Genomic DNA, 19,245 nt, shown 5'->3' with positions numbered 1-19,245 from the left:
GTGGGGCTCGATCCCAGGATGCTGGGATCATGACCTGAGCCGAAGGCAGCGGCCTTAACCCACTGAGCCACCCAGGCACCCCAAAGTTTTATTCTTTAACAAGATAATTTTATCTTTACAGAATGGAATACCTAAGACTCTACAGAAATATTTTTTATTATTTTTTATTAAATATTTAATATTTTTTATTAAAAGGTGGGCTGGGGCGCCTGGGTGGCTCAGTGGGTTAAGCCTCTGCCTTCAGCTCAGGTCATGATCTCAGGGTCCTGGGATCAAGTCCCACATCGGGCTCTCTGCTCAGCAGGGAGCCTGCTTCCCCCCACCCCCACCATCTGTCTCTCTGCCTACTTGTGATCTCTGTCAAATAAATATATAAAATCTTTGAAAAGGTGGGCTGTTGGGGCGCCTGGGTGGCTCAGCCGTCAAGCAGCTGCCTTCAGCTAAGATCATGATCCCAGAGTCCTGGGATGGAGCCCTACATCGGGCTGCCTGCTCAGTGGGAAGCCTGCTTCTCTGTCTCCCACTCCCCCTGCTTGTATTTCCCTCTCGCTGTGTCTCTGTCAAATAAATATATAAAATCTTATATATATATATATGTATGTGTGTGTGTGTGTATATACATATAATCTTATAAATAAATAAATAAGAAAAGGTGGACTGTTGGAATACCTGGGTGGCTCAGTCAGTTAAACGTCTGGCTCTTGCCCAACAGCTCAGGCCTTGATCTCAAGGTCGTGAGTTCATGTTGGGCTCCACACTGGGAGTGGAGCGTACTTTAAGGGGAAAAAAAAGGTTAAGAAAGCACTGACTCGCTGACCCATCTTCAACCTCCAACTATGACTGTTAGCAACCAGTTTAAAGCATAATCTTCATTAGGAAATACTGAACCTCTTTTTTTTTCCTTTTTGAAGATTTTATTTATGATTTGACAGAGACACAGCGAGAGAGGGAAATACAAGCAGGGTCAGTGGGAGAGGGAGAAGCAGGCTTCCCACTGAGCCCAATGTGGGGCTCCACCCAGAACCCTGTGATCATGACCCAAGCGGAACGCAGAGGCTTAACAACTAAGCCACCCAGGCACCCTGAACCACTTGTCCTAAGAGCATTTACTTATTTATTTGTAAACATTTATTACCTCCATCATACCCTCCAAAAATTGTGGAAGCTTTCAAAATACATACATTGAAAAAAATATAAATAAAATGAGACCAGGGAAATTATATATACATATTTTTTAAAATATCAAAAACAAAGGGAAAACAGGAATTGAGACATGGTAGCCAGTGTCCTTTACTGAAGTTGAGCTATAAAATCAAAAAGCTGCCACTGATTTTAATCTCCAATGACAGCCCCTACAGAGAGTGTATAGTGATTCATAGTATAAATGGGAAAACATCAGGATGGTAAAATGAGATGGGCACTAAGAGTTGCCAAGAAGGGGAGGGTAAAGCCAATTTAAAGCCACACTCAACAGAATTTTAGAAAATCATTAAGTATGCAAGACCTACCAGAGGCTCATCATCAGGTCTCAAACTCTAAACAAATACATACACCCAAAGCCAAAAATGGACAAGTCACTAAACAGATTCCTAAAGTGATTCAAAGCCAGAATCTATCAGCAAATAGTCACATGAACTCTCCAAGCATACCACACAGCCATAGGAAAAAGCTGCCTCAGGGAACTGTGTTTCTCCAGCATTTAGTCCCTTTCTCTCTTCATCAGCCACAGCAAACAAATATGTGCAGAGAACTGTCTCATCCTTACTCAGCTGACAAGTTCTATTCCCAACTCTGCATGCTTATGACTCATGGTGGGGGAGGGGAGTAAAAGGAAAGTGTAAAACAAAGAAACAAACTTAAATTTAGACTGAAGTTGATCAAAAGCGAAGAATTCATTTCTACCTAATTAGAGTATCTCATAACAAACCAAGAAAGTGATCCTTTAAAAACAGAGTAACGAACCCAATACTCTTTGAAAATAGCCTGAAATCTGTCTACATGTCACATCCCCTACTATTCCTTAAATAGACATGACACCAAAAAACATTGCAAGCCCTCTGTAAGGCCAAACTTTACAAAGCACTCTGAATCTGCCCAACACAGCATAGGACACTAGCTACAAAGCCCAAAACAGGGCACTTCCCACAGTTCCTTTCCCAGCAAAGAGCACATTAAGAGACTTAGCCCTTACTGCACCCTCTTCCAAAAAGATGTGTACAAAATTATTTCTTAAGGAGGTGGAGGTGCCTCAGTCTTTTCTACTCAAATTTTGTATCAGGAAATTTGTGTGCCAAACAAGGAATTCATTTCTACCCCTAAGAACTGATCTTTGATACCAGTAAAAAATAAAAGGAAAAAAAAGGACTATTTCTTTGAAAAGGTACGTTTCTAAGAGAACCCAAAGACCATTTCTGACCCTATATTTTTACCAGTTTGGCTTTCCTCCCTAAAATGTACTTCATTAAATAATATAAATTTTGCCTCCTTGCCCCATCCCCAAGATCCTGAGACATTCTCTACAATTTAAAATTGACAAAACAGAAAAGACAAACAGATCACCTCTTTCACTTGAAAACCTCAGTCCTCCACAGAAATGTACACAGACAGACAGATGGACGCACGTAAGAACACAAACTGCATGCCCTGCTCAGGCCTGAGCCAATATGGGTGCACAGGGCAGCCACGCCGCCTAGCTAGTGGGCTGCTCCTGCTGTTGCTGTACAAATATAGAAAGCTGAAAAGTGGAACAGCAGCTTCAGCAGAACAGATTCTGCTCCGTGCTCAGAGAGGGAGGAGCAGGGACCTGAACAGCTTTACCCATACATGGTTGCTGAAAGGGGGCCATTAGTAAAAGCCCAATTATCTCACACACATGCATTCTGTTCACATGCTCCAGACAAAAACCAGAAACACACAGGCTGGTACTTAAAGAAGGGTTTGAGAGATTCTATTTCAGTCAAGGAACTTCCGAATAATCTCGGTCACTTACACCAAGAATCCCCCAGCATGGGAAAAGAAAAGACAGTGTGAAACTTTACTAATCAACAGTAGTCGTGACACTTAATTTATCATTTAGATTATTAAACTGAACGTGAGAAAAAAGGTTATTTCCCATCTGTGTGAACAACCCTAACCTTCACTGGCCCTTTGCTGTTTTCAGAATCAAGATCTCATTCCAACTTTAAGACTATGTTTTAGGATCTTCGGGGGGCGGGGGGCGGGGGGAGAAGGAGACAGCGGATGATACAAGTCAAAATAAATTCTCATATAATTTTTAAAAATTTTTATTTTTTTATTTCAGGGGGAGGGGTAGAGGGAGAGAACCTCAAGCAGACTCCTCCACCGGGTGTGGAACCCAATGCGGGGCTAGATCTAATGATCCCAAGATCAGGACCTGAACCAAAATCATGAGTCAAACACTCAACCAAGTGAGCCACCCAGGCGCTCCTCTGATTTAATTTTTAAAACCGTAATTTCCCAAGATGCTGGTTCATATAATCAGAAGCCAAATATTTATTTTCCAAAAATTACTTTGTTTAGAACCATTCATCCAGATTCATCTCAATGTGAAGTGTATGAAAAGCTCAATTTCTGGCCAGAGTGAGCTCTCCCAAGATTAAAAAAAATGCATGGCTGATTAGTTCAAAGGATGCCCTACTGTAGCTTGTAATGAATCAATCGAGTATTAACCAAGTACTGTCTTACTCAGTTTTACAAGGGCCACAGTACAAACAACAACCATAATCACTGACTCCCAACACTTAATACCTAGTCCTGAGGCAAGATTAATACATGAGATAATAAAGGCTGATAGCATCTGACTAGTGCTAAAGTGTGGGGTACCAACCATAAACACTATACAAATTCAGAAAAAAACAGGACAGACCTAGATGTTCTTCCACAGGTCCCACCTACCAGCACTTCCACTAAGGGCACCCACCATTATCTTAAACATGAGGTTATAGTATTTGAACTAGATGATTTCTAAGGTCCCTCCATTTCTGAAATTCCTTGAGTCTGTAATTTAAAACTGTAAAGTTAAAAAAAAAAAAGTATAGTTTTTGCCGACTTCAGAGAAAATATGTTCTAAAAAAAGAGAAATGAATTCAGACCGTAACTCAGCATCCACTCTAACATCTCTCTTACCGTACTTTCAGGATCATATTCTTACATCTCAGATATCTCTGCCTAGCCTTTTGAGGGAATTTTACATCACCTTTAAAAGAAGGAGAAAAAAAGGGGGGGGGGTTGCCTGGTGGCTCGGCCAGGTAAATGTCCAACTCTTAATTCTGGTTCAGGTCATGCTCTGAGAGTCTTCAGGCTGAGCCCTGCGACAGGCTACACACTGAGCAGGAGCCTGCTTAAGATAGTATTTCTCTTTTTCTCTCTCTCTCTCTCTCTCTCTCTCTCCCCCACTGCCCCTTGACCCACCCCCACGCTCTCTTAGAAAAAAGAAAAAAAAGATGTTGATGTTGATATACTCTGAGATCTTTGATTACAAAATACTGCCAGTCATTCAGCCATGGAGAGCTCCAAAGAACAGAGCCCTGCCTTGTTCCTTCCCATCACTGAATTGTCTGATACGTATGTGTGCAAGAGCCCAAGCTTATGGGGCGTAAATACACAAATACACTAGGAAGCCCCCCAGGAAGGCACTTTCCCTGAAACTTAAGAAAACTCTTCAAATTATCCAGATAAAACATATCCACCATAATTACTTGCTCTAATATATTTTATCAGCAAACTAACCACTCGGAATTTTGACATTTTTCCTTTGCGCCTTGTAGGTAATGTAGTGATGATGAACAAAAAATGCTAAATGATAGCAAACCTGACCTCTCAATCCCACTACCTAGATCTCCTAGTGCAAGGCAGAGCCTTGTCTACACTGTCTGATATACTGAAAAAGAATACATCAGGATTCCAGTAGAGGCACCAGAGGCACTTTTCATGTCCAACAAAACAGACATGCAAGCGTTCAACATTTTAAGAGATTAAAAATCTCTTTATTATATACAGTGGTTTAAACGTATTTAGTTTTTCTGAGCTGCCTGTTCTGACTTCCCCAAAAGTAATTTATTATGAAATTAATATGCTGCACAGCTTTAATTATTTATTACATACTTTACTGAGGTTATTTATGTGAGGACAACGAGGTAAAAATAAAGAACACAATGCAAAAGACCACAACCATACATACCAAGGTGATTACAGTATAACCTCAAAATCAAAATGACTATAAACACCTATAGTGTGGCCTTGTGCTAGTCATTTCTTTCTCATTTCCCATTTCCTCAAGTGAAAAACAGTACAACAGCAGTCTGTATCTAAGGATTCAGAATTCATGGATAGTTCATGGATATTCCATAAACTCCCTTATATTATGTGCAAAATTTTACATATATATGTAAATTTATGCACAGCTGACCCTTGAACATGGGTTTGAACTGCACAGATCCACTTACTTGATTTTTTTTGGTACAGTACAGTACTATAAATACATCTTCTCTTCCTTATGATTTTCTTAGTAACATTTTTTCTATAGTTTAGTTTAAGAATTCAGTATATAATACATATACAAAATATGTGTTAACTGTTTATGTTATCAGTAAGGCTTCCTAGTCAACAGTAGTCTATTAGTAAAGTTTCTGGAGCATCAAAAGTTGTAAGTGGGGGGGCGCCTGGGTGGCTCAGTGGGTTAAAGCCTCTGCTTTCGGCTCGGGTCATGATCCCAGGGTCCTGGGATCGAGCCCCGCATGAGGCTCTCTGCTCTGCAGGGAGTTTGCTTCCTCCTCTCTCCGCCTGCCTCTCTGCCTACTTGTGATCTTTGTCTGTTGAATAAATAAATAAAATCTTAAAAAAAAAAAAAGTTGTGGGGGCGCCTGGGTGGCTCAGTGGGTTAAAGCCTCTGCCTTCGGCTCGGGTCATGATCCCAGGGTCCTGGGATCGAGCCCCGCATCGGGCTCTCTGCTCAGCAGGGAGCCTGCTTCCTCCTCTCTCTCTGCCTGCTTCTCTGCCTATTTGTGATCTCTGTCTGTCAAATAAATAAATAAAATCTTTAAAAAAAAAAAAAAAAAAAAAAAAAAAAAAAAAAAAAAAAGTTGTAAGTGGGTTTTCTACTGTGCCAGGTCAGCACATTCCTAATCTCTGCGTTGTTCAAGGGTCAACAGTCTCATTTTACTTCTGTTTACAGGGAAATAGGTCCATAACTTTTTACCAGATTTTCAAAAGGGGGTCCATGACCCAAAATAGATTTAACACTAAACAATATACAGTACGTTCCACCTCTAACATCCTTTTATCTCTTGTACTTCCTGGTCCAAAAAGAAGGGAGTCCTCATGACTAAACCCAGTCAAGAATAAACAAGTTACCTTGGCCAAAAATTACTCAAAATAACATATTTTGATTCAAACTAAACCTGAATTGTTTTTAGATGACAGAGTAACATTACAATACTTTATTTTTATTTTATTTTTTCAGTATTCCAAGCACTATGATACTTAAAAGAAAAAAAAAAGGTTCTCAAGCAAACATTACCACTATAGCTCATCTCAGGAGGCTTAACATGAGACCAGAATTCCTCAGGTGTGTTAGGGATCTCCCACTACACAGTTCTTCTCATATTAGGTGCACTTTTTTAAAAGGTAAAGCTTCTAGTATCTTACTTCTAATTCTATCCTGTAGCAAAGAAAATAATAGGAGACAAGCACAGAGCAAAAAAACTAGAGCATGGAAGACTGATAATAGGCAATCAAAGAAGCTACCCATCCTGTTAGCAAGAGACAATATATGAGAATGGCCACTGCCTAGTATCTCAATTTGTAAAAGGTATATTTGACAAAAGAAGAAATCAGCCTCCATCTAAGACAATAAGGGGAAAATATGTCTGTTGCTGAACAATTTAAGCCTAAAATTTTTAGGTTCTCATGGCAACCTAAGTCATCACACTGCACATACTGTATATAAAGCACATATTTAGAGGCTTAACTAGTAAACTCAAAATGTGACATATGTGCAATGTGGGCGACTACATTATTCTGGGAACTTTAACTTTAAAATCTTCCAACTTTATTCTGCAGCCCCAAAGATGATATAATAGAGTCAACTATGCAGAAGGTGCAAGCTCAAGGAAGAGGTACAAAGAACATAAATAGAAGCAAAGAGATGAAAGACAAGAAAATTCAGGCTATCAGAAAAAGTTTCTGAACATGACTCCCCTACTGTGAATCAACCTGTAAACGGAGGCTTAAAAAAACAAGATTGCTAGTGAGGATATGTATCAAGATAGCATTTGGGACACTCTTTCATGTGGGCCCAGACAAAAGAGGACATGGTCACAGACCAGACAGACTGCTTAGTAAATATGGCATCGACTGAAAGGCCCCCTGGAGAGACCAGGGTTCTCTTTCTCTCTGTTCTCAAGGAGCTCATGGACTGTGGCTGCTTAAAATCAAGAAGTAATTTTCTGGGACACCTGATAGCTGTCGGTTGAGCACCCAACTTGATTTTGGCTCAGTTCATGATCTCAGGGCCATGAAATCAAGCCCCCATACAGAGCTTCATGCTAAGTGGGGAGTCTGCTTGAGATTCTCTTTCTCCCTCTCCCTTGTACTCTCTCTCAAACAAATAAGTAAATCTTTAAAAAAAAAAAAATCAAGTTATTATCAGAGCCAAAAGGATGGCTGCAGGGCATGAGAGCTGGGAGAGAGTGACTAGATTTTAAAAAGAGGGCGGTGGGAGGAGATGACAATCTTTAATGTCACATCATGTCTCACTAGGGAACCAAATAAAGCTGTAACATCCACTTTTCTGATCTCTTAAATGACCCATGAGAGGGATACCTCCACCTATCTGCCAAAAGGAACTTCAGTATGATCCATGCATTTCCTTAGAAAGACTTGAGGATGCTGTGAATGCTACCTACCTTAAAATCACATTTCCATGCCACTTCTGTTAAGGGTAAATTACTCCCATTTTTTGGTAAAGAAACAGGTAAACAGTTTAGTTAAGGTACACAAAAAAATACCTTACATCAGGGCAGTTAATAGATGTATCCACTTTCATAACTCTCTCAACCTAAGAACTTCTAGAATGAGATACTGAATTTACAACATTGATTTAATGGTTAAAAATTATACTACCACATTGAGAAGGAGTGGCTACAAAAATAATTTCATTATTGTTATGAGACTGGGCCTCAACAAGCAAGAAAAGCACAGGAAGGGGCGCGGGGTGGGGGTGGGGCTCAGCCGGTTAGGCATCTGCCTTCAGCTCAGGTCATGATCCGGAGATCGAGCCCTGCATCGGGCTCCCTGTTCAGCAGGGAACCTGCTTCTCCCTCTCCCTCTGCCTGCCACTCCCTCTGCTTGTGCTCTCTTTCTCTGTCAAATAAATAAATAAAATCTTTAAAAATAAAAAAATAAAAAGTACAGGAAAAGAGCACAGCATCTGCAGTGTGGACTGGTAGACCAGCACTGTGCTACTACTTAATAGCTGGATGCCCTAAATAAGTTACTCTTCTCTGTGAAGTTCCTAACACCCCAAGTTTCCTTGTCTACCAAATGGTAAGGATGCAACCATACCTCTCTTCTTCCATCACACCCGTCTGTCTGTCTCTCCTTCCTCCCCTGTCAATGTGAAGTCTAACAATTTCTTTCATTACACTATAATTTGGCAAATTTTCTCATCAAGAAAAATTTTGCAAATGAACTTTTTATGCGAAAAATTCCTTGGTCAAATTAAGAACCAGAATAACTAAATATGTCTTAGAGTAAAAAGGAAAAGGGCACAGGGCATAAAGCTAGGATCAGAGATTTCTTTAAGAGCCAGGCCATACCTACTAATGACTAAAATATTTGATTACCTTAATTACCTTGGCTGCACAACAAGTGCTGGTGGTCATGAAATTCCAGAATATTAAAAACTCAGCCACATTTTCATTATAGCATTCTCTACTGTGTTGAAGTCAAGATAGCAAGACTGCCAACAGCATTTTCACTTTAATTTTCTGGTAAGACAAAAAGAAAAGTTAATCTTGGAGCCAAATTCTCCATTTTTAGGTATGGTAAATTCTTCGAGGAAAAAATATCTGTGTTATGAGAAACTGAAAACACTTCTGTGTATCTTAGAAAATATGCATGTGTGCTTTTCTTAAAAGGTATTTAAAAAAAAATCTCAGGCTAATAATTTTTTTTTAAGTAGGCTCTACAGTTCAACGTGGTGCTTGAACTCATGACCCCAAGATCAAGAGTCACGTGCTCCACCGCCTAAGACAGCTAGGCACCCTGAAGTTTATAATCTTACTATCTTTCAAGCAATTCTGAAAGAGGAAAAGTGAAATAAAAGCTCTAACCCTCTCTGACAAAGGCATTTGATGACTGGCATACTAAGCAACAGAACATCCAAAAAACAGACCAGAAACTGCTTTTTTGGCATATGTGATTAATAATTGCTTTAAAATGTTGGTTCTGAACCCAAAACTCACTTTATGTAAATGAACCTACTCTATACAAAAGCATTCATAAATGCACCACAAAAATACAAACCCACTTGCCTATTTGGCTTTGATTTTGCTTTTAAAATATATTGAGGCCTTTTTTGATACTCTAGCTTACAATCTTATTTAGCATCTTATAAAATACTTTAAGCTGAATATAGTATTTATCAATCTCTTCCCTTCCACCCATTAGAAGACAAGCTTGTTCCAAATATGGCATTGCCTTTTCAAAGTTGTAGGGTTTAGGCAGGACGTAATTCTTTTAAAGAATTATCTGCCTTGTCAGGACTGACAAGCAAGACTTAAATGGAGCTAAAGAGGTTAATGAAAAACATTCAGGTCTGGTTTTCAACTGCTATTTTATTAGAAGAGAAAAATAAAACATATAAGCTTTAAAATTTCCCACATAAAACTATCTTCTCTGAACTCAGGCAGTGGGGTTCTTGCTAACTGAAGATATAACCCCCACCTGAGGGAAGAGGCAGAGGCTGCCTGCCCAAGATGGTGCAGAAGGGACTCCTTTGCTGGGTAGAAAGTTTCTCTGCATAACCTCTAAGGTCCTCTCCTAACCTCAGAAATTGAGATTTCATTTATGAAAAGTAGAGGCACAGTAAATGCAAGGTGTGAGTAGAGACAACAGAACATTATGCTGGAAAATTTAGAAGGCCTGGGCTGGAATCTTGCTTCTGCTTTTCTGTGAACCTAAGTACGGCATTTCACTTCCCTCATTTGCAAAATGAAAGGATTAGAGAAGAAAAATCTCTAAAGATTCTAACCTTCTGAGCCTATGGCTTCCTCCTATGCCTGCCCACCTTCCCACTGCTGCACCTTACCATAATTAGGCAGCTTTTTAAAGCATCTAATTAATGGAACACAAAAATTAAAACCTTTAACTGTCTATTTCTGTCTCCTTTCAAATGTGCAAGAGCATTTTATCAAGGAGTTGTTAATGCCACACAGTTCTTGATATACTGGCTTTTCTCTGAACTCCAGTGACAGTTACACAGTGACAAGTTGTAAGCAAGGAGGCTGTTACCATGGGGACCCACTAGGATTCCTGGGGGTGGATCCAGCAGGCCTTTTTTTTTTTTTTTTTTTTTTTTGTCCAAAGCATTTTTTGATGTTCTGGATCTGGCAATTCAGAAAGCCTGATTGAATTTTTCTTCAGCAAGCTATCTTCAAGAAATATTATCATGTAGTATACAATGCTGAAGAAATATTAGAAACTGTTTAGTGACTCTCTTGCAAAAAAATGAAATATATTCAAGTCTTAACCTTCCCCCATTCACAAAAACAAATACAAACTCAATAGTTTCAGTGACCTATGTATGCTATTTCTTTCAAGATCACCATTTTGCTTACAATATATTTAGAATTTTTCCCATCAAGACTTCAGAGTTCTCCAAAGCAAGTTTCTATATGATTATATTAGAAATATATCAGCATACAAAATGTAATAAGTAAAATGGATTAAATAAGACAAACTGGACCAGAACAGAGAAGTGTACATTTAAATTCCAAGCCTGCCGCCAAAACTGCTGTGTGTGGACAAAGGGGATGTATGTCAGGGAGATGAACTGCTACTCCCAGCTAAATGTGTGCTGCCACTCAGCTTCCTCTGAGACCCATTCTGTTAGAAGATACCTTAAGAAAACAGATCGTTTACAAACTGATCTGTGGATCTGGTTTGTTCATAGAAAGTCGGAGCAGTCAGAATTCAAAAGAAAACATTTTTCTAAGTTGTATGCTTCCTGGAACAGAAGGAAGTCTTTCTCTAGGTTTTACTCAGGCCAGAGCAAAGTTACACCAGACAAATGAACATTAATAAATAAAAATTGCACTGGATTTCAATAAAGAAGTGTGCAGGCTTTTTTTTTTAAATTGCACTTGTAAATGTATCCAGAGGGTATTAAACAGAAACAATATATGATAAAAACAAATAAATAATAAACATGGTGTCTTTCCATGATTATTTCCCATAAATCTTAAAGGGGAAGTACAGAAGGACAAAGCCAGAGCACAGTTTTGCCGTATTAGTTTAATACCAGCCTAAAGGCTTGAAAAAAGACAGACAGACTCAGGCCACAGGACATGAGAGGAAGCAAACTCCTGGGTGCTTTATTCATTTTTACTACTGGTTTACAATTTCCTTGATTTTATTTTTAAATGCATTTCTTGGCCCAGAAAAGCAAGAGAGCACAGGCTGCCAGCAGTATCAGATTCCCCTTTTCTTATTCTCTGGAGCTAGAGAAAACAGCCAGAATCAGGATTGTCTGAGCCTTCTGATTTTTTTCAGCCAATATACAATATGAGGTTTCAAGATTACAGAGGTACACAAAGGCCTGTACAGTACAAATCTTACCAACTTAATGTCTTCCAATGGGAAACTGCTTACATTTTTTTCAGAAAACTCCCTGAAGTACTGATTATCTTCAAAAGACAATGATGTGAACAAATGAAATTCTTAGAATTACAATTTTAAAAGATTTTCTTCCTATTCCTCTGTATTGAACGGTCTCAAAACAAATTAAAGTGCCATTCAACCAAACATGGAATATTTTAAAAATATTTATCAAGTCTCTACTTTGTACAAGGGCCCAATACCACTGAGGACAATAAAACTTCCTCTCTGCAGAGCATTAAGCTCAATATCATACATGCACTCCATGAAGGGGCAGCACTGGTTAGTCAGGTACATAGTCACAACAATTCGGTCGGCCTCCATTGTGAAATAATGTCTCCCAGTTTTTTCTACCAGGCAAATTCATTCCTTCCTGGTTGTATGCTAACCGACATTTCAAAGCTGTCTCTAGTGTCTTAATTCCTGTTCCTTAACATCACAGATAACTTTTACGTTTTTCTGGAATAAAGTCCTTCAACTTAATAAATACCAAATGATCACAGGAAGAAAAAAATTAGAAGCCTTAAACTTAAGATCTTTCTCAGAGCTTCCCTCTCTCCCTCATTAACATTTCTCAAACAGAAAAACAACACTGTGATGCTCCTATTACAGATCATTCATGAAGTTACTAACTGAGCCCGGACCAGACAGACTCCATCAACTGGGCACACAGCCACTCACCATTACCCTTTGTTTAAAGTCTCAACTGCCATTCAACTCACATTATTGTATCCCATTCAAGTCCATCAACCTTCCTTAAGAAGAAACAATCAGGAACTTAAACAAACGTGTTACTCAACTAGAAAAGAACTTAATCCATATGCCTCACAAAAAATTATTTTAAAATGATGACTCACCTTAAGTTTCCTATCTGAAATAGCAGTTATTATTTTATTATCAGTCACATATGCTGAAAAAAGTGAATAATCTAAGCAAAGAAACTAAATAAACTAAACAATCATTTAAAGCATGTAAAAAGAAAATCTCAATCTTGATTTGGCAAAGCACCAGAGAGTGTTCTATAAACCAAAAGCTACAACATACGTGGAAATCTATACCACAGACAGAGGAGCCAAGCTCTCAAGCAGCCTAAGGGAGTACAGGGGGTGGGGGACGCATATTGGGGACAAAGGGCAATCTTCCAAAGAGCCACGATCCTAGGCCTGACTATTCTAAAATTCAAATGAATTTTAGAAATGTTAGACAGAGCTCTATACTCTTTTCAAAGTTTTTGGTTGTAACTAAGAGAAACCTTCAACTTAGCCTAAGCAAAAAAAAAAAAAAAAAAAAAAAAGAAAGAAAAAAAAAAGGGAATTAACTGAAAGGATACCAGAGTATCTCAAAGAATCCAAAGGCAGAAAGTACAACAGGCCATACTCGGAAAGGGTTTAAGCACTGAGGTTTCTAGTCTGCATGCAGATGGCTGCCCTTCTCTCCAGAAGTGCATTTCTCATCTATACTTCTTTCAGGATGAATCTACTTAATTATCCCTCCTTGCAGACTGGCCTTCACTGCTTCCTGATACATGATTATGTTTCATGTTCTATGCTTTTAGGTTATCTGTTTGTTCTCTAAAGACTTAAATCTTGGGGTGCCTGGCTGGCTCAGATGGTTAAGCATCTGCCTTCAGCTCAGGTCATGATCCCAGGGTTCTGGGATGGAGCCCCCTGCACTGGGCTCCCTCTGGCCCTCCTCCCTGCTTGTGTTCTCTCTCTCAAATAAATAAATAAAATCTTTAAAAAAAAAAAAAAAAGACAGACTGACAGACTTAAATCTCAGTCATAACCTCAAATTCCTAGGAGAATGGATTTGCCCTGCTTGAGTTAAGTGTCTACCTCTGGTCCAATAAGCTGTTACAAGAAGGGCTAGGTCACGGAGTATAATTAGTGTAGGGACTGTGTGCCTAACTCCTCAAATGTTATATAATACACAAGGTGCCTGGCTGGCTCAGTCAGGAAAGCATGTGACTCTTGATCTCCGGGTCGTGAGTTCAAGCCCCACATTAGGCCTAAGGCTTACTTTAAAATTTTTGGGGGGACACCAGGGTGGCTCAGTTGGTTTAGCGAATGCCTTCAGCTCAGGTCATGATCCAATGGTCCTAGCTAGGATCCAGTCCCACATCAGGTTGCTTGCTCAGCAGGCAGCCTGCTTCTCCCTCTGCCTGCTCCTCCTCTGCTTGTGCTCTCTCTGACAAATGAATAAATAAAATCTTTAAAAAAAATTTTTTTAAGTTATATAATACACTAAGCAGTAAAGCAATCTCCATGCTCAAAAAAGCTTAAAAATCTTGCTGAAATGAAAAAATGTGCCTAGTAAATGCTAAATATCCTACGATACAGTATTGGAATAGATGGACAGAAAAAGCTTCATGAGAAACTGTGTACTAAATGACAAACAGAAATTGGACCATGAGCAGGGAAGGGCTGACAAAAGAAAAATGCAATGCTTGCTCCTCTTGCTCTAGCCATCTAAGAACTACGGACCTAAGGAATAGTATTTTACCACAGAAACAACCTCCAGTGAAACATACTTGTTGAAAACCTGCTCTAAGGCTTAAAGTGACTATATGATCACAACACAGTACTGCTTCAATATGCAGTTAATAACCAGCTAGCTGATGATGTCAGTTACACATTTTCAAGTTGCTTGTCTGTCACCACTACCCTGACTTCCTTTCACTCTCCAGACCCCTAAGATTCTTGCTCAGACAGCAGCATTCAGAATCAGGCAGGCGGCCAACAGGAGACAGAGGTGTTTCTCACTAGTAATATCCCACCAATCTAGCATGGTAACTGGCAGCATCACACAAACAGAAGTCATGCAGGAGAGAAAGAAACAGTAGCCAAGCTATGTGATGGTAGTGTAGGGGGAGGGGACTGGAGGAAAAGAGGAAAGTTTTCCACACACAAAAGCTACAAGCATAAAGAAACTGGGAAAAGCCTACAGTAAATTATCTGTACAAAACAAACTAGCAAAAATTTAAAAGATGTCCAAATAATATTGGGTTAAAAAAGACAGTCTACTCACGGTAGACTCAGTTACCCCACATTATCGCCCAAATATCACACATTCCCCCAGTCTCAGTGACAGCTTGCTTCAATCTCACAGGAAAAAAAAAAAAAAGGTAAAAGAACAACGAGAAAGTGGTGACAGTTTCTAATTTAGTGATTCTTTTGCTGAAGAGTAGCAATGTCATGTAAATGGAGACTACTGACCTTCCAAAATTAAAAGTATAACACTATAAAATTAAACAGCTTTGGAACCAAAAAACTTCATTTTGTATAATCCCCAAACGAAAGACATTTCCCAACTTGAAAATAAAGTATCAGTGGAGTTTCAACATGGGGCAAAAGTGATATTCAACTCCATTTTGTCAAAGCTGAACACAGCTGTTAAAAGAGTTGGCAGTCCACGGAGGTCAGAGAGTTAGTGAACAGTTCCTTCTAAAGTCACTCTGCACCTATGAACACATCCCAAAGTGGCATATTAAAATTAAGTGAGATCCATCAGATCTCACTGTAGTCTCTAAACTAGAGCTCACCATTTTTCCTTATATTTGCTGCCATTATTTTCTAAGTAGAGGAAAAGAAAAATCAAAATATTACAATCCAAAAGCTGTTCTGAAAGTGAGTCTATTTCCCTTAAAGTGGGGAGGTCAGCTGCTAGAGGGTTCCATCAGAACTTCACAAAGTTCTAAGATATAAAATGCTTTCATCATTTTAGAAACTGAAATAACTTATGCAGTACTCACAGTTTCCCCTAATTAGGCTTTCTCATCCCTTGAGGGGAAAAAAATTTAATTTTAATGTTACTTTTCATGTTTACAAAATTCATGTTCTCTGTATAATAAATTTTTTAAAAACAATCAGGGGCATCTGGCTGGCTCAGTCAGTAGAACATTGGACTCCTGATCTCAGGGTTGTGAGTTCAAGCCCCACATCAGGTATAGAGCTTACTTAAAAAAAAAAAGATAAAACAATGATCTGAAGGAAAAACAACAACAACAAAACACCCATGCCTCAATGCCTCAAAAATTTTTGATATTTATCCCTCTGGCCTAGCAGATAAAATTTTGGGGAGAATCCTTAGAAGAAAAAATATGTTAAGTCAATATGAATTTTATGACACATATAAAACATTCTTGAAAAATTTTACAGTTCTGGAATTCAAATAAGTTTAAAATGAACATATACACACATGGCCTCCATTACATAGCAGAAATTAAAAACTATCTAACAGTTCTGCTGATTAATTCTGTAAGGAAACCTCTACTTTAAAGACATTTTAGGGGGCACCTGGGTGGCTCAGCGGTTAGGCATCTACCTTCAGCTCAGGTCATGATCTGAGGGTCCTGTGATCAAGCCCCTACTTGGTAGGGAGCCTGCTTCCCCCTTTCCCACTGCCCCTGCTTGTGTTCCCTCTTCGGAGTGCTCTCTCTCTGTCAAATAAATAAATAAAATCTTTAAAAGGAAAAAAAAAAAAAAAAGACACTTTAGGAGCCCCTGGGTGGGTAAGTCCATTAAACGCCTGCCTTCAGCTCAGGTCAAGCGATCCTAGGGTCCTGGGAGCCCAGTCAGGCACTGGGCTCAGGGAGTGTTCTTTCTCCCTCTGCCCCCACCCCCTGCTTGTGCTCTTTCTCACTTGCTCTTGCTCATGCTCTGTCAAATAAAATCTTAGGAAAAAAAAATTTTTTAAACAGCCAATTTCATGACAAGGACAAAGTTACATTACCAAGAACTCATCATGTAAATGGTCTTTAGCAAATTACAAAGCTCAAATAAGGATTCTCCCTACAACATAGTTTACAAAGCAAACAACTAAACTGATTATAATTAACTCTTTCATCTACATTAGTACTCTAAATATTAGAGCCTGCTTTCTCTCCTTCCATGCCTAAAACTAGTTACCTAATTAGAAAGAGACCCAGGTGATCCTATTACAAATCCAGTAATATTCTCACCTGTATTCTTCAAGTTTTCTATGAACATAGGAGACTCCTATCAACAGATTCTCATGTGAGAAATACAGTGAAGATGAATCTAGGAAACCACATTACCCAAGTATTCCAGAGGGAACAATGAGCTCAAAGGTTCTTTGGGGAAGGATGCCCTGTGTAGCAAAACATTTCAGATGCACAAATTGGACTTTAGGTAACAATCTTATCCCTTAAGCCAGCACAAAAGAAAACGTGAAACAAAATACACCCAAAAGGGGAAACAAAATGAACACTAACTTACTTACTGCCTGTTTATGTATGGCCCTGGCTAACCATTTTAACTGCACTTTTTATTTGGTTGAACTGTGTGACTGACTCATGAGATAAATATATGCCCATTTTTACAGATGAAAAAAATAACATTATCAACACTTTACCAGGCATTGCTCAGTGCTAAGCATTAGTTATCTCGACTAATTCTCACATCACCATTCCACGTTGTTATCTCCGTTTAAAGATGGAAAAACGGGCCCAGAAATGTTAACGGTGACACAGTGAAGGTACCAATTTTTAAGGTCATTGACCAGAGAAGTCACACTACACCTATCCCCCCAAGGCTATGGTTTTTTTTTTTTTTAAAGATTTTATTTATTTATTTAACAGAGAGAGAGAGAGACAGAGAGAGACAGAGAGAGAGATCACAAGTAGGCAGAGAGAGAGAGCGAAGCAGGTTCCCTGCTGAGCAGACAGTCTGATGTGGGGCTCGATCCCAGAACCACTGGGATCATGACCCGAGCTGAAGGCAGAGGTTTAACCCACTGAGCCACCCAGGCACCACCCAGGCACCCCCCAGGCTATGGTTATAAATCTCATTCAAATCACATCATTCTTTCAAGCCACAAGTTTCCATTTTAAGGACTAGAAAATCAAAGATCAAATCTCAATTATGGGGAGACTAATTTTCCAGGGTTTTTTTTTTTTAAACATTTTATTTATTTATTTGACAGAGAGAGAGAGATTACAAGTAGGCAGAGAGGCAGGCAGAGAGAGAGGGGGAAGCAGGCTCCCCGCCAGAGCAGAGAGCCCAATGCGGGGCTCGATCCCAGAACTCTGAGACCACGACCGGAGCCGAAGGCAGAGGCTTTAACCCACTGAGCCACCCAGGCGCCCTAATTTTCCAGGTTTTAACAAATTTCTTGTTTCTATTTTACTTGACCATTTCAGCATGCCATAGCACCTCTAGGAAGAAATGTGCAGGTAAATACAGGATAATACTAACAGCAATTAACCTTGACCTTTTTGAGAAGTCCCATTCAAAGGGGTGCCTGGGTGGCTGGGTCAGTTAAACTGATTCTTGCTTTCAGCTCAGGTCATGATCTTGGGGTCCTGAGCTTGAGCCCCGAGCCCCCTGCACCTGGCTCTGCTCAGCATAGAGTCTGCTTGTCCCTCTCCCTCTGCTCCTTCCCCCATGCACTCACTCACTCACTCTCTCTCTCCCTCTCTCTCTCAAATAAATAAATAAATAAATAAAGTTTTTTAATAAAAAAGAAGTCCCATTCAGAAAAACTACATTGGATTTAATCTCCGGTTCAAATTGTATTTCTGAAGTATACTTTCATAATACATTCTAACTATAAAAATAACCAAAAATCAAAAAACAGCTTTGAACAAAAGAATGTTTTCATGTTGTTTGAAGAGAAAGTATGCATGTCCTCCCTGACACTAAATAAAGTCCCATGTGTTAAGCACTGTGAGGACTGTAATAGTTCTTTGAGATAATGGCTGACTGAATAAAACATCCAGTTCATTCCTACCCCATGAACTAGTATTAAAATTCCCTCGATAGGGGTGCCTGGGTGGCTCAGTGGGTTAAGCCTCTGCCTTCGGCTCAGGTCATGATCCCAGGGTCCTGGGATCGAGCCCCGCATCGGGCTCTCTGCTCAGCAGGGAGCCTGCTTCCTCCTCTCTCTCTGCCTCTCTGTCTACTTGTGATCTCTCTCTCTGTCAAATAAATAAATAAATAAAATCTTTAAAAAAAAAAAAAAATTCCCTCGATAACTAGAGAGGAGGAAAATGGAGTGGGAGGCTAAGTCCAAAAAGCAAAGAGAAGAAAAGTAGATAAGCAGATCAAAATCAGTTATGAACCTCAAAAACAAAGGCAAGAAGAAGCTCAACTTAAAAATAAAGGCTTTTATGCATGAGAATACTCAATAGTTTTGTTCATACTGAAACAAACCAGAAGGCCTTATGATTACCTTCAAAATGCTCTTTTCCTTAAAAAAAAAAAAAAAATGCTCTTTTCCTAAAAGTATAGGTTATTTATTCTAACTAGGCCACTAAATGTTATGTTAATTAAACAACAACAACAACAAACCCTACCTCTACACAATATGAAATACCTGGGTATCAAT

General features: G+C 39.3%; 1 protein-coding gene across 6 annotated transcripts in view; it reads right to left on the bottom strand.

Annotated features, from left to right (window-relative positions):
- The window catches only part of CELF1 (CUGBP Elav-like family member 1), a 71,557-nt gene that overhangs the window by 45,820 nt on the left and 6,492 nt on the right, over positions 1-19,245 (bottom strand). The gene's annotated exons all lie outside the window — the stretch shown is intronic.

This window comes from Martes martes, assembly GCF_963455335.1.
Source record: "Martes martes genome assembly, chromosome: 10".
In the NCBI taxonomy this organism is placed as follows: Eukaryota; Metazoa; Chordata; class Mammalia; order Carnivora; family Mustelidae; genus Martes; species Martes martes.
Note: the sequence above shows the minus strand (reverse complement) of the source record. Positions and strands in the feature narration are given on the sequence as shown.